Below are 15,001 nucleotides of genomic sequence, written 5' to 3' on the forward strand. Positions count from 1 at the left end.
TATCTCTAGAAAATAAAAAAAAAATAATAGAATGGGACTGGGAGATTCCTGTGACACCCCTGATTTAGAATTCCAGTGCATACACGTGAAAAAAAAAGTATTCAAGAATGATAAGAAAAACGTACATTCTTCTTTACACTTTCCACATTTCCACTTCATTTAAAATCTTCGTTAATCACTCCGTATTTATTGAGTGTTCACTTTGTTGGAGAATGTGGCTAGGGATAGAAAGAAACCTTTTGAGTCCTCATCAAGAGAGCTGAGTAGGTAGAGCAAATGGTTAGGTCATAGGACATCCTTCCTCAGTGTTCACAGGCGACACACCCACACAAACACTCATGCAAACACACACACACACACACACACACACACACAGCTGATTGGCTCCAGGTGAGCCAATCAGATTCTCCCTTGTAAGCATTTGGAATCGGAATTTAGAAATCCTAGTCAGCAACTTTGGATTAGTTAGATCACTTAAATTGACCTTGGGATGGCTATGTTTGGATTTGATTAAATATCAGAGATAGCTACTCTGTAGAGAAAAGAGAGTAATGATTCAGGCACATAGAAAGATGAAGAGATGAGAGTTCTTGTGGACCCTGAAGAAAGATAATAGAATAAAGTAGGGTAGTTTCCCCCCTTCCATGGTTTCCCTTTGCACAGTTTCAGTTATCCACTGTCAGCAACACCCCAATAATATTCAATGGGAATTCTGGAAATAATAACTTTTAAATTGCACATTGTTCTGAGAAGCATGATTAAATGTCATGCTATCTAGCTCTCTCCCAACCAGGCACATAAATCACCCCTTTGCCCAGCATATCTGCACTGCATGTACTACCTGACTGTTAATCACTTAGTAGCCCTCTTGGCTATCAAATCGGCCGTCTCAGTATTACAGTGCTTGTGTTGAAGTAACCTTTATTTTACCAAATAATGGTCCCAAAGAACAAGCATAATGATGCTGGCTATTCAGATATGCCAAAGGGAAACTTTTAAGTGTGTCCCTTAAGTGAAAAGGTGAAAGTTCTTGACTCAATAGGAAAGAAAATTGTATACTGAGGTTGCTAGGATCTACAGTAAGAACGAATCTTCTGTCTATGAAATTGTGAACGGTATATTGTTAAAATTGTTCTATCTTATTATTGTTGTTGTTAATCTTACTGTGCCTAATTTATAAATTAAACTTTATCATAGGTATGTATGTGTAGGAAAAAATAAACATGGTACATGTAAGTATAGGGTTTAGTAGTAACCATTGTTTTCAGACATCCATTGGGGGTCCTGGAACATCCCTGCGGATAAGTGGGGGCTGCTGAAACTGCCTTTGATCTTGATACCATCCTATTACCTTGTTCTAATCTCTCCTAAAACCTGCCCTTGCATTTTTAAATAGTGGTTTAAACTTAAATGTTCTTTTAAATAAATTCCCCATTATTACTTAGCTAATTTGAGTTTCTATCCCTTATTGCCAGTGACTTAGATAAGAAATGAGTTGTTCCAGGCCGGGCGCAGTGGCTGAAGCCTGTAATCCCAGCACTTTGGGAGGCTGAGGCGGGTGGATCACGAGGTCAAGAGACCGAGACCATACTGGTCAACATGGTGAAACCCCGTCTCTACTAAAAATACAAAAAACTAGCTGGGCATGGTGGCGCGTGCCTGTAATCCCAGCTACTCAGGAGGCTGAGACAGGAGAATTGCCTGAACCCAGGAGGCGGAGGTTGCGGTGAGCCGAGATCACACCATTGCACTTCAGCCTGGGTAACGAGAGCGAAACTCCGTCTCAAAAAAAAAAAAAAAAGAAAAAAAAGAAATGAGCTGTTCCTTAGCTTCACTTTTGAAAGCAAAGTTTTGCAGAGATGTTTGTGTTATAGAGTTACTATTAAGTTAGTAAAATGCTGTGTATGGCAATTTGGATATTTTTGTTTTTTAAAAATTGGTATGTATGTTATAAAAATTTAAAGATTCCAAACAAAAACATTTATTTAGTAAATCAAGGCATTAACATAATGTGAAAATAAGAGTAATATTTCAGCATACTAAAAAATGTTTATATAATATAATGGGTCCAGTTTCACATTTAAAAGTGCTTTCATAATAAAGTTTTTACATATTCACATGTAGATGAATATATATTTTTTTGATATGTATCTGTATATATTTATAAAACAAAAAATGTCTAAGTCTTGACTGTTAGTTTTCCAGTCTCTCGTATCCAACTTCTCTTTTTATAATTTTGGTTTTTTTCTTTAATATTAATTTTAATTACATTTTTATTTTTATCAAATATATGTACATAATTTTTATTAAGGCAAATGTTACTAAAAGGCTTATGATAATGCTGATCCTCCTTTCTCAAACCAAGCATGAATTCTTGTAAATATGTTTCTCCTGGTACTCCCATATTTCTAAATAATATATTTTACTGCTTGTCTCAGCATAAGTGTTATCTCTCCCATTACTTTATTTCTCCATCCCCCATTCTTCCTATATGGGGTTTCATTGTTATAATCATGCAAACACCTTTTGTTATGGAGCCAAGTAGGAACTCCTTTTGTATACAACCTTTCATATTTCCCCTAGAATTATTAACTACCTAAAGTTTTCATTTACCAGTTTTTATTAGTTTTTTATTCCCCTAAATTTACTAGTTTTTCAGCATTGTTTTCAAAGTACTTAAATATGTCTTTGTTTGTTCTTTGTGTATTTTTCCTTCTATCCTCCTACTCTAATCAACTGTGCTATTTTCTAGACATTTCAGTTCTAGAGAATTTTCTTGTGTAATTCATTTGATGATTTCACTCCCTTCATTTTCTTGTTTGAAAACTTTTTTTGTTAGATTTTCTGAGTTCTTTACTTTTTATCTCATTTTCCATCTCTTTTACGCTTTGTTCTATCTGAAAAATTTTTCACTCTCTCTTTCAAATCTCCATTGATTATTATTATTATTTTTTTTGCTATCCTATTTTTTTATTTCCAAAAGCTCTTGTTCTCTGTTCTGTTTTTATAGCATGCTCTTCTTGTTTTATTCTTGCAGTAGTTGTCTGTATTTCATATTGAAGACTTTCTTCAAATGTGATACTTAGCTATTTCTTATTTAAGTATAAGAGTCTGGAATACATACAGAGCTGTATGGAAGCTCTGTATGTTTGTGAACAGGGTGCATTAATTATATAATGATTGGTAATTAAGCTGCTTTTAAAATAAATAGTATCTCCCAAGCATAATTTGAATAGATTTACTCTTTGTGGGTCATTTGGTTCCCCAGAGAATAATTCTGCTATTCTCTGAATTAGGATTTCTAGAGGGACAGAACTAATCGGATACATATATGTATAAAAGGGAATTTATAACTCACAGGAACATAAGGTCCGACAATAGGCTGTCTGCAAGCTGAGGAGCAAGGAGAGCCAGTTTGAGTCCCAAAACTGAAGAAACTGGAGTCTAATGTTCAAGGGCAGGAAGCATCCAGCGCGGTAGACACATGTAGGCTGGGTGACTAGACCAATCTAATCTTTTCACATTTTTCTGCCTGCTTATATTCTAGCCACCCTGGCAGCTGATTGGATAGTGCCCACCCAGATTAAGGGTGGGTCTGCGTTTCCCAGCCCACTGACTCAAATATTAATCTCCTTTGGCAACACCCTCTTAGACACACCCAGTGTCAATACTTTGCATCCTTCAGTTGAATCAAGTTGACACCTCAGTATTAACCATCACATTCTCTCTAAATGCTTGTGCTCCAAGAGCAGTGTAGAGGAATGGGGCTGGTGTTCCAATAATCACTATGAAAACTTGGACTTAATCCCTTTGGGTTCAGTCCCTTTTCCCTTCTCCTACTTGATTCTGGCAAGTGCTCCTGTTCCAGAGCTTCTCATATCTAATAATTTAACTAGAGGTTAAGACATTGGTATCCTGCAGAGTGAAAAGCTGGAAGAAAACAGAGAAGAAATTAGTTAACTTACGGTTGTGGGACAGGAGATAAAATCTGGGGACCTAGCCACTTTCAACTATTCTCCTTGTTTTCAACAAACTTCAGTATGAATATCCCATGTCTTAAACATTTTTGGGTGTTTGGAGGGCAAACCAGATGGAAAAAAAAAACGAAGAAAAATGAAAGAAAGGAATTTTCTCATAGATCACTTTCTCTATAGGCACCAGATTATAGCTTCCTTTATTGGACATTCCTTTTCATCAGCTTTCTACCTCAAGAATTTTGTTGAAATTTCACATTCTCTTTCTTTTTCTTCATTTTGTTATATTTTTTGTTCTGTTTTAAAAAAATATTTGTTTCTAGTATTCAGAATTGGGAGAAATGAATTTCTTCCATTTAAGCCATTTGGTGTGTGGTATTTTGTTACATCTGTGCAAACAAATGCACTATATAAGACCAAAAAAAAAAAGCGGTGGAGGGAAAGAAAATCAAATAAGTCAGTGGCACATGCTGTCCCAAGATAAAATGCATTTTTTCTTAAAAATTAATTTTACTAATATTGATGGATTGTTTTCTAGAAATAGAAAAAGATTAATAATTTTATTAGTTTAATTTTTTGGGGTGCTTTAGGAGGATGAGGAAATAAAGGCACGTTTAACTATAAGTTTCCTCCTTACTTCATAAAGTATAATTTTAGATTTCCTTTTTAAAGATGCTTCTGCTCATTAATCTTGCCAGGTCATGAGTTTAGCCCCAGGATATATAGTACTTTAGGGATTTCAACATAAAAAGTTAGCATGAAGAATTTTCCTGAATTGAAGAGAACCTCAATTATAATATTTTTAATATATATATATATATATTTTTTTTTATACTTTAGATTCTGGTGTACATGTGCAGATTATGCAGAATTGTTGCATAGGTACACACATGACAATGTGGTTTGCTGCCTCCATCACCCTGTCACCTATATCTGGCATTTCTCCCCTTGTTATACATCCCCAATCTCCCTACCCCCTGCTGTCCCTCTCCTGGTCCCACACAACAGACCCCAGTGAGTGATGTTCCACTCCCTGTGTCCATGTGTTCTCATTGTTCAAGACCTGCCTATGACTGAGAACATGTGGTGTTTGATTCTCTGTTCTTGTGTCAGTTTGCTGAGAAGGATGGCGTCCAGATTCATCCATGTCCCTACAAAGGACACAAACTCAATGTTTTTTATGACTGCATAATATTCCATGGTGTATTTGTGCCACATTTTCCTTATCCAGTCTACCATCGATGGGCATTTGGGTTGGTTCCAGGTCTTTGCTATTGTAAACAGTGCCGCAATGAACATATGTGTGCATGTGTCTTTATAATAGAAAGATTTATAATCCTTTGGATATATGTCCAGTAATGAGATTGCTGGGTCAAATGGAATTTCTATTTCTAGATTCTTGAGGAATCGCCACACTGTGTTCCACAATGGTTGAACTAATTTACACTCCCACCAACAGTGTAAAAGTGTTCCTATTTCTCTACATCCTCTCCAGCATCTGTTGTCTCCAGATTTTTTTATGATCACCATTCTAACTGGTGTGAGATGGTATCTCAGTGTGGTTTTGATTTGCATTTCTCTAATGACCAGTGATGAGGAGCATTTTTTCATGTTTGTTGGCCTCATGTATGTCTTCTTTTGAAAAGTGTCTGTTCATGTCCTTTGCTCACTTTTGAATGGGTTTGTTTTTTTTTTCTTGTAAATCTATCTTAGTTCTTTGTAGATTCTGGATATTAGCCCTTTGACAGATGGGTAGCTTGCAAAAATTTATTCCCATTCTGTTGGTTGCCAGTTCACTCTAATGATTGTTTCTTTTGCTGTACAGAAGCTCTGGAGTTTCATTAGATCCCTTTTGTCTATTTTGACCTTTGTTGCTAATGCTTTTGGTGTTTTAGCCATGAATCCTTGCCTATGCCTATGTGATAAATGGTTTTCCCTAGGTTTTTTTCTAGAGTTTTTATGGTGTGAGGTCTTATGTTTAAGTCTTTAATCCATCTGGAGTTAATTTTAGTGTAAGGTTTCCAGAAGAGGTCCAGTTTCTGTTTTCTGCACGTGGCTAGCCAGCTTTCCCAACACCATTTATTAAACAGGGAATCCTTTTCCCATCGCTTGTTATTGTCAGGTTTGTCAAAGATCAGATGGTTGTAGATATGTGGGGTTGCCTCTGAGGCCTCTTTTCTGTTCCATTGGTATATATCTCTGTTTTGGTACCAGTACCAATCTGTTCTGATTACTGTAACCTTGTAGTATTGTTTGAAATCAGGTAGGGTGATGCCTCCAGCTTTGTTCTTTTTGCGTAGGATTGACTTGGCTATGCAGACACTCTTTTGGTTCCATATGAAGTTTAACGGGAGTTTTTCCAGTTCTGTGAAGAGGGTCATAGGTAGCATTGATGGGGATAGCATTGAATCTGTAAATTACTTTGAGCAGTATGGCCATTTTCACAATATTGATTCTTCCTAACCATGAGCATGGAATATTTTTCCGTCTATTTGTGTCCTCTCTTATTTCCTTGAGCAGTGGTTCATAGTTCTCCTTGAAGATGTCTTTGATATCCTTTGTTAGTTGTATTCCTAGGTATTTTATTCTCTTTGTAGCAATTGTGAATGGGAGTTTACTCTTGATTTGGTCCTCTTTTAGTCTGTTATTGGTGTATAGGAATGCTTGTGATTTCTGCACATTGATTTTGTATCCTGAGACTTTGCTGAAGTTGCTTATCAGTTTGAGAATATTTTGGGCTGAGACAATGGGGTCTTCTAAATATACAATCATGTCCTGCAAATAGAAACAATTTAACTTCCTCCTTTCCTAATTGAATACCTTTTACTTCTTTTTCTTGGAAGTTCAACTTCCAATACTATATTGAATAGGAGTGATGAGAGAGGGCATCCTTGTCTAGTGCCAGATTTCAAAGGGAATGCTTCCAGTTTTTGCCCATTCAGTATGATATTGGCTGTAGGTTTGTCATAAATAGCCTTTATTATTTTGAGATACGTTACATCAATACCTAGTTTATTGAGAGTTTTTAGCATAAAGGCCTGTTGAATTTTGTCAAAGGCCTTCTCTGTATCTATTGAGATGATCGTGTGGTTTTTGCCTTTGGTTCTATTTATGTGGTGGATTACGTTTATAGAGTTGCATATGTTGAACCAACCTTACATCCCTGGGATGAAGCCTACTTGATAGTGATGGATAAATTTTTTAATGTGCTATTGCAATCAATTTGCCAGTATTTTATTGAAGATTTTTGCATCAATGTTCATCGTGGATATTGGCCTGAAATTTTCTTTTTTTGTTGAGTCTTTGCCAGGTTTTGGTATCAGGATGATATTGGTCTCATAAAATGATTTGGGAAGGATTCCCTCTTTTTGGATTGTTTGGAATAGTTTCAGAAGGAGTGGTACCAGTTCCTCTTTGTTTATCCGGTAGAATTCGGCTGTGTAATTGCTGCCTCAACTATAGCCCTTGTTATTGGTCTATTCAGGGTTTCAATTTCTTCCTGGTTTAGCCATGGGAGGGTGCAAGTGTCTAGGAATTTATCCATTTCTTCCAGTTTTAGTGGTTTATGTGCATGGAGTTGTTTGTAGTGATCTCTGATGGTAGTTAGTATTTCTGTGGAATCGGTGGTGATATCCCCTTTATCATTTTTTATTGCATCTATTTGATTCTGGCTAGTGGCCTGTCTATTTTGTTGATCTTTCAAAAAACCAACTCCTGGATTTATTGATTTTTTGAATGGTTTTTTGGTGTCTCTGTCTCCTTCAGTTCTGCTCTGATGTTAGTTATTTCTTGTCTTCCGCTGGCTTTTGAGGTTTTTTTTTTTTTTAAATCTTACTCCTCTAACTCTTTCAATTTTGATGATAGGGTGTTGATTTTAGATATTTTGTTGCTTCTCATGTCGGCATTTATTGCTCTAAATTTTTTTTTCTTTTTTTTTTTCTGAGACGGAGTTTCACTCTTGTTACCCAGGCTGGAGTGCAATGGTGTGATATCGGCTCACCGCGACCTCCGCCTACTGGGTTCAGGCAATTCTCCTGCCTCAGCCTCCTGAGTAGCTAGGATTACAGGCACGCGCCACCATGCCCAGCTAATTTTTTGTATTTTTAGTAGAGATGGGGTTTCACAATGGTGACCAGGATGGTCTTGATGTCTTGACCTCATGATCCACCATTTACCTATAGACATTGCTTAATGTGTCCCAGAGATTCTGGTACATTGTGTCTTTATTCTCGGTGGTTTTGAAGAACATTTTTATTTCTGCCTTCATTTCATTGTTTATCCAGTCAACATTCAAGAGCCAGTTGTTCCGTTTCCATGAAGTTGTGTGGTTCTGAGTTAGTTTCCTAATTCTGAGTTCTAATTTGATTGCACTGTGGTCTGAGAGACTGTTTGTTATGATGTCTATTTTTTTGCATTTGCTGAGGAGTGATTTACTTCCAATTATGTGGTCAATTATAGAGTAGGAGCCATGTAGTGCTGAGAAGAATGTATATTCTTTTGATTTGGGGTGGAATGTTCTATAGATGTCTAGTAGGTTTTCTTGCTCCAGATCTGAGTTCAAGTCCTGGATATCCTTGTTAATTTTCTGTCTTGTTGATATGTCTAATATTGACAGTGGAGTGTTAAAGTCTCTCACTATTATTGTGTGGAAATCTAAGTCTCTTTGTAAGTCATTAAGAACTTGCTTTATGTATCTGGGTGCTCCTGTATTGGGTGAGTATATATTTAGGATAATTAGCTCTTCTTGTTGCATTGATCCTTTTACCATTTTGTAATGTCCTTCTTAGTCTCTTTTGGTCTTTGTTGCTTTAAAGTCTATTTTATCAGAGACTAGGATTGCAGCTCCTGCTTTTTTTTGCTCTCCATTTTCTTGGTAAATCTTCCTCCATCCCTTTATTTTGAGCCTATGTCTGTCCTTGCATGTGAGATGGGTCTCCTGAATACAGCACACCAATGGGTTTTGACTTTTTATCCAATTTGCCAGTCTGTGTCTTTTGATTGGAGCATTTAGCTCATATACATGTAATGTTAATATTGTTTTGTGTGAATTTGATGCTGCCATTTTGATGCTAGCTGGTTGCTTTGCCTGTAAGTTGATGCAGTTTCTTCATTGTGTCAATGGTCTTTACCATTTGGTACATTTTTGGAGTGGCCAATACTGGTTGTTCCTTTCTATGTTTATTGCCTTGTAAGGACAAGGAAGTCCTTACAAGAGTTCCTGGTAGTGATGAAATCTCTCAGCAATTGCTTGTTCGTAAAGGATTTTATTTCTCCTTTGCTTATGAAGCTTAGTTTGGCTGGATATGTAATCCTAGGTTGAAAGTTCTTTTCTTTAAAGATGTTGAATATTGGCCCCTACTGTCTTCTGGCTTGTAGGGTTGCTGCTGAGAGATCCATTGTGAGTCTGATGGGCTTCCCTTTATGGGTAACCTGACCTTTCTCTTGTAAGGACAAGGCAGTCCTTACAAGAGCTCCTGGTGGTGATGAAATCTCTCAGCAATTGCTTGTTCATAAAGGATTTTATTTCTCCTTTGCTTATGAACCTTAGTTTGGCTGGATATGAAATCCTAGGTTGGAAGTTCTTTTCTTTAAGGATGTTGAATATTGGCCCCCACTCTCTTCTGGCTTGTAGGGTTTCTGCTGAGAGATCCATTGTGAGTCTGATGGGCTTCCCTTTGTGGGTAACCTGACATTTCTCTCTGGCTGCCCTTAGCATTTTTTCCTTCATTTTAACCCTGGTGAGTCTGACAATTATTTGCCATGGGGTTGCTCTTCTTCAGGATTATCTTTGTGGTGTTCTCTGTATTTCCTGGAATTGAATGTTGGCCTGCCTTGCTATGTTGGGGAAGTTCTCCTGGATAATATCCTGAAGAGTGTTTTCTGGCTTGGATTCATGCTCTCTGTCACATTCAGGTGCACCTATTAAATGTAGATTAGGTCTTTTCACATAATACCATATAACTTGGAGGCTTTGTTCATTTCTTTTCACTCTTTTTTCTCTAATCTTGCCTTCTCATTTTATTTCATTGAACTGATCTTCAATCGCTGATATCCTTTCTTCTGCTTGGTCTATTCAGCTATTGAAACTTGTGTATGCTTCGTGAAGTTCTCGTCTTGTGTTTTTCAGCTCCATTGGGTCATTTATATTCTTCTCTAAGCTGTTTGTTCTCATTAGCATTTTGTCAAGCCTTTTTTCAAGATTCTTGGTTTCTTTGCATTGGGTTAGAACATCTTCTTTTAGCTCAGAGAAGTTTACTATTACCCACCTTCTGAAGCCTGTTTCTGTCAATTCATCTGACTCATTTTCTATCCAGCTTTGTTCCTTTGCTGGTGATAAATTGTGATCCCTTGGAGGAGAGGCATTCTGGTTTTTGGTGTTTTCATCCTTTTTGTGCTGGTTTCTTCCCATCTTTGTCGATTTATCTATCTGTGGTCTTTGTAGTTGGTGACTTTTGGATGGGGTTTCTGAGGGGACTTCCTTTTTGTTGATGTTGAAGTTACTTCTTTCTGTTTTTTAGTTTTCCTTCTAACAGTCAGGCCTCTCCGCTGTAGGCCTGCAGGAGGTCCACTCCAGACCTTGCTTGCCTGGAAATCATCCGCAGGGGCTGCAGAGCAGTAAGGGTTGCTGCCAGATTCTTATTCTGTTATCTTCATCCCAGAAGGGTACCTGCCAGATGTCAGCCTGAGCTCTCCTTTACAATGTGTTTCTTTGGATATACAGGGGTCAGGGAGCTGCTTGAGGAGGCAGTCTGTCCCTTATAGGCTCTTAAGTGCTGAGCTGGGAGCTCTATTGTTCCCAATATCTTATAGTTTTGCTCACTGAAAAGCATGATATTAGCCAACAGGAAAAAACACACCATAATAGTGGTAGCCACAGCTGGCACAGTTATGAATTTTTAGGCAATGAACATACTGGCTCAATGAGTGGAACAATGATTCAGTTAATTTGATTTAGCTGAGTGACGGATCTCTGGGGACATCCCCAGAAGAGGGGAAGGAATGTCATGTGTTTGCCACTGATCCTATTAAATGTGGCCATGCCCTTAATTGCAGCATTAAAAGTGAGTACAGAATTTTAGTTTACCATAGTCACTATCCTCCTGGGAGTCATCTGAAGTTTTATGCATTGTGCATAGCTTCAAAATAACTATTGGCATCTGAGGAAAGTCTGATTATAAACTACGTGCTAATATAAGTACTCAGAAAGGTAGCTTTGTCCTGTTTACAAAGTGAACCTTTCCTTTTTCCTTAATTTCACTCTGCTTCTGCCACCTTTTATAGATGCAGGCAGCCATGCTTATGGTACTTGAAAAAGCATTGTGCAGTGATGGGCTTAGACCTAAGTCAGTCTTCTAGAAAAGCCCTTATAATTTTTGCTGATTTTTTGAGTCTCCCAAATTCTCCTGCACATAAATTTTCATCTACTGTTCTCATTTCTGTATATAGCATAATTTAAAACTAAAATTTAAAACAATCACAATTAGGGATAAAGTAAAATAAAACATTAAATTAGGGTGGGTGCACTGGCTCATGCCTGTAATCTCAGCCCTTTGGGAAACAAAAGTAGGAAGATCACTTGAGCTTAGGAGTTCAAGACCATCCTGGACAACACAGTGAGACCTTTTAAATGGCCATTTGAGTGAAGAATAGGAAAACAAAAGTTTTAGATCTAGCTGTATTTTTCTAGATTGTTATGAGTACCAATTTCACAGGGTTGCTAGACTCAGAAAAGAATAAAAAGAGAAAAAGTCCTTGTAAATTATATAAGCAATGTATAGTCTAAAAGTCATTCTTGGTTTTTCAAAAAACACAAAGTGATGATTCTGTTTAAAATGATAAAGAATGAACATTCTAATTATTGTAATAAAATAAATTCCAAGGGATTAATTTGATGGAGCTACTATTTAATTAAAATATGATGACGACATAAATAAAAGTATCTTAAGGCCTTTTCTAAGTCAAGCATTTTCTCTGTTACTAACTATACTGTCTTATTTATGGGCCAAACTGTGTCTCCCCAAAACGCACATGTTAAAGTCCCAACTCTCATTACCTCACAGTATGTCAGTATTTAGACATAGGACCTTTAAAGAGATGGTTAAGTTCAAATGAGTTGATTCATATGGGCCCTAATCCAGCATGATGGTGTCCTTACCAGAAGAGCAGATTAGAATACAGACAACACAGATTGAGGGAACACCATATGAAGGCACTGAAGAGGGCCATCAGCAAGCTGGAGAGAGAGGCCTCAGAATAAACAACCCTGCAGACACCTTGATTTTGGACTTCTGGTTTTCAGAATTGGAGGAAATGAATTTCTTCTGTTTAAGCCATCCAGTGTGTGGTATTTTGCTACATCTGCCTGAGCAAATTAATACACTATATAAGACCAAAAAAAAAAAAGGGGGGGGGAAGAAAAATATAATTAAGTCAGTGGCACATGCTGTCCTAAGATAAAATGCATTTTTCTTAAAAATTAATTTTCCTGATATCCATGGATTATTTTCTAGAAATAGATAAAGATTGGTTAATTTTATTAATGTTTTTTTTCTTTTTTTTTTTTCTTTTTCTTTTCTTTCTTTTTTTTTTTTTTTTTTGAGAAAGGGTCTCACTCTGTTATCCAGGCTGAATCAGTGGCATAAACATGGGTCACTGCAACCTCAACTTCCTGGACCCAAGCAATCTTCCTGCCTAAGGCTCCCAGGTAGCTGGAACTAAAGGCATGTGCCACCACACCTGGCTAATTTAAAAAAATTTTTTTGTAGAGAGGATCTCACTTCATTGCCCAGGCTGGTGTCAAACTCCTGAGCTCAAGTGATCCTCCTGCTTTGGCTTCCCAGAGTGCTGGATGACAGGCATAAGCCACCACACCCAGCCTCATTTAATGTTTTATTTTATTTTTAGTTGTGTTTGTTTTTGTTTAAATTTTAATAAAAGATAAGGTGATAATGTTTTATATCTCATCAAAAAACTGCTATCTAGTCATATATTCAGTAGTACCAACAATAGCAAGCACATGTGGGATTTGCTTTTTTTTAACTAAATTTACCACATTAAAAGCTTAAATTCAGCTATTATGCAAAGTAGCTGAATATTAACTGACTATATATACATGTATATGTGTATATATGTATGCACATATACACGTATACATATACACATATACATGTGTATATGTATACGTGTATATATATGTGCGTATATATATACACATATACATGTATATATAAATGTGTGTATATATATGTGTGTATATATATGTATATGTGTGTATATATATATATACACACACATATACATATACACAGTTTTATATATATATATATATGTATATATATATACACACACATACGAAGTACAAATAGAATTATATGAAGTAACTTTTTGAAAACTGATGTTTCCCATGTATATTTAAGATATAACTTGAATTTGTGAGACCCTATGCTACTTTCTGGTATTTTCATTTATTTAGGTCGTTAATAATATTTAGAGCCAGGTGCGATGGCTGACACCTGTTGCCAGCATTTTGGGATGCGGAGGCAGGAGGATCACTTAAAGCCATGAGTTCCAGACCAGCCTGGGCACCAAAGTAAGACTCTGTCTTTACAATTTTTTTTTTAAGAAATTAACCAGGTGTGATGGCTTGTACCTGTAGTCCCACATACTTGGGAGGCTGAAGCAGGAGGACCACTTGAGCTGAGTTCAAGCCTCCAGTTAGCTTTGATCATACCACTGTACTCCAGCCTGGGCAAAAGAGTGAAACCCCTTCTTAATAGTAGTAATATTTAGATTACTGAGGAATCACTGAAAATATTTGAGAAGTCCTTTTTCTGAGTTATGCATCATGAAAAAGAAGACCAGTGTATTTCATTTAGCCTGAATATAACAAATGCCAAATATTGTCTCCCTGTATATTATTTACTCTGGAGTATTATATTACCCTGGGGTATATTGTTATATAGGATAAATAATACAGACTAAAAAGAGTATTATCCTTCTCATACCCCTGCATATCTCTGTTCATGGAATACCCTTATGAGGTATATTGGTTACTTTTTTCATGATTGAGGAAAACAGTGAAAAGGCTTGAAATGTCTTCTATGAATTCAAAGTTATTTCTGCCTTTTGAAATAGTGAAATGGCACAGTAGAATTACTTGAACTCAGAAAGGCTCTTTGGACTGAAAGTAAGAAAGCCACAAAGCCATTGTTTTATTACATATAAAAATAAAATATGTACAGTAATAAAATAAAAAGTTACTTTTAAAATAATAAATGTATGTCAAAGATAAAATATAACTATAAGAAAAATAGTAGTAATAAGTGAGCATAAATAAGCTGTTTTTTCTAAACTTATATTCTGACATTTATTTGTGAGTTGTTTATGCTCCTCCATAAGGCCAACCCCTGCAGTTGTTCACTAGATTTCAAGCCTTTTAATCAGTCCACGCCATTATTCCAGCAATTCTTCTCTCTCCTGCTTCATTTTCTTTTCTCTTGGCTAATAAGCATAAAACATGTTGTTATCATTCACATGAGAATTTTGTACACTGTATCTCCCAAATATGTTGTATCAAGGACAGAAATGACCTTTATCTTCCTAAATCCACTGGTTCATTTCCAGTCTTCATCTTAGTTGATCTATGAGTGGCATTTTAAACTGGCTTCCAAGACATTCTCTTGGTTTTCCTCCTGGCCTGCTAGCCGTGTTTTCTCAAACTCCTTTATTTGTTCCTTTGGCCTGGCATTATTAGAATGCCCAAATCTGAGTCATTGGACATCTTCTCTATATTTACTCAAATAATCTCATCCAGTTCCATAACTATTTTTTTAATAGACACAAGGTCTTTCTACATTGCCCATGCTGGTTTTGAACTCCTGGGTGCAAGCAATCCTCCTGTCTTGGCTTCCCAAGGGGCTGGGATTACAGGTGTGAACCACTACATGCAGCCTGGTTTTATAGCTTTATATGTCATCTTTTGGCTAGTGGCTTCTAGGTGTGTGTCTCCAGTGTAGACCTCTCCTCTG

The 15,001-nt window shown here is 36.7% G+C and overlaps 1 protein-coding gene across 46 annotated transcripts in view; it reads left to right on the forward strand.

Moving 5' to 3' along the window:
- The window catches only part of EIF3E (eukaryotic translation initiation factor 3 subunit E), a 242,319-nt gene that overhangs the window by 14,870 nt on the left and 212,448 nt on the right, over positions 1–15,001 (forward strand). For 14 of the 46 annotated variants that reach the window (XM_078353291.1, XM_078353294.1, XM_078353326.1 and 11 more), the window contains exon 2: positions 13,447–13,563. The exons of the other annotated variants lie outside the window; for them this stretch is intronic. The gene's annotated coding sequence lies outside the window, so the exon portion shown is untranslated. The remainder of the gene's footprint in view (positions 1–13,446; positions 13,564–15,001) is intronic. 46 annotated transcript variants of the gene reach the window in all.

Source organism: Callithrix jacchus, chromosome 16, assembly GCF_049354715.1.
Source record: "Callithrix jacchus isolate 240 chromosome 16, calJac240_pri, whole genome shotgun sequence".
In the NCBI taxonomy this organism is placed as follows: domain Eukaryota; kingdom Metazoa; phylum Chordata; class Mammalia; order Primates; family Cebidae; genus Callithrix; species Callithrix jacchus.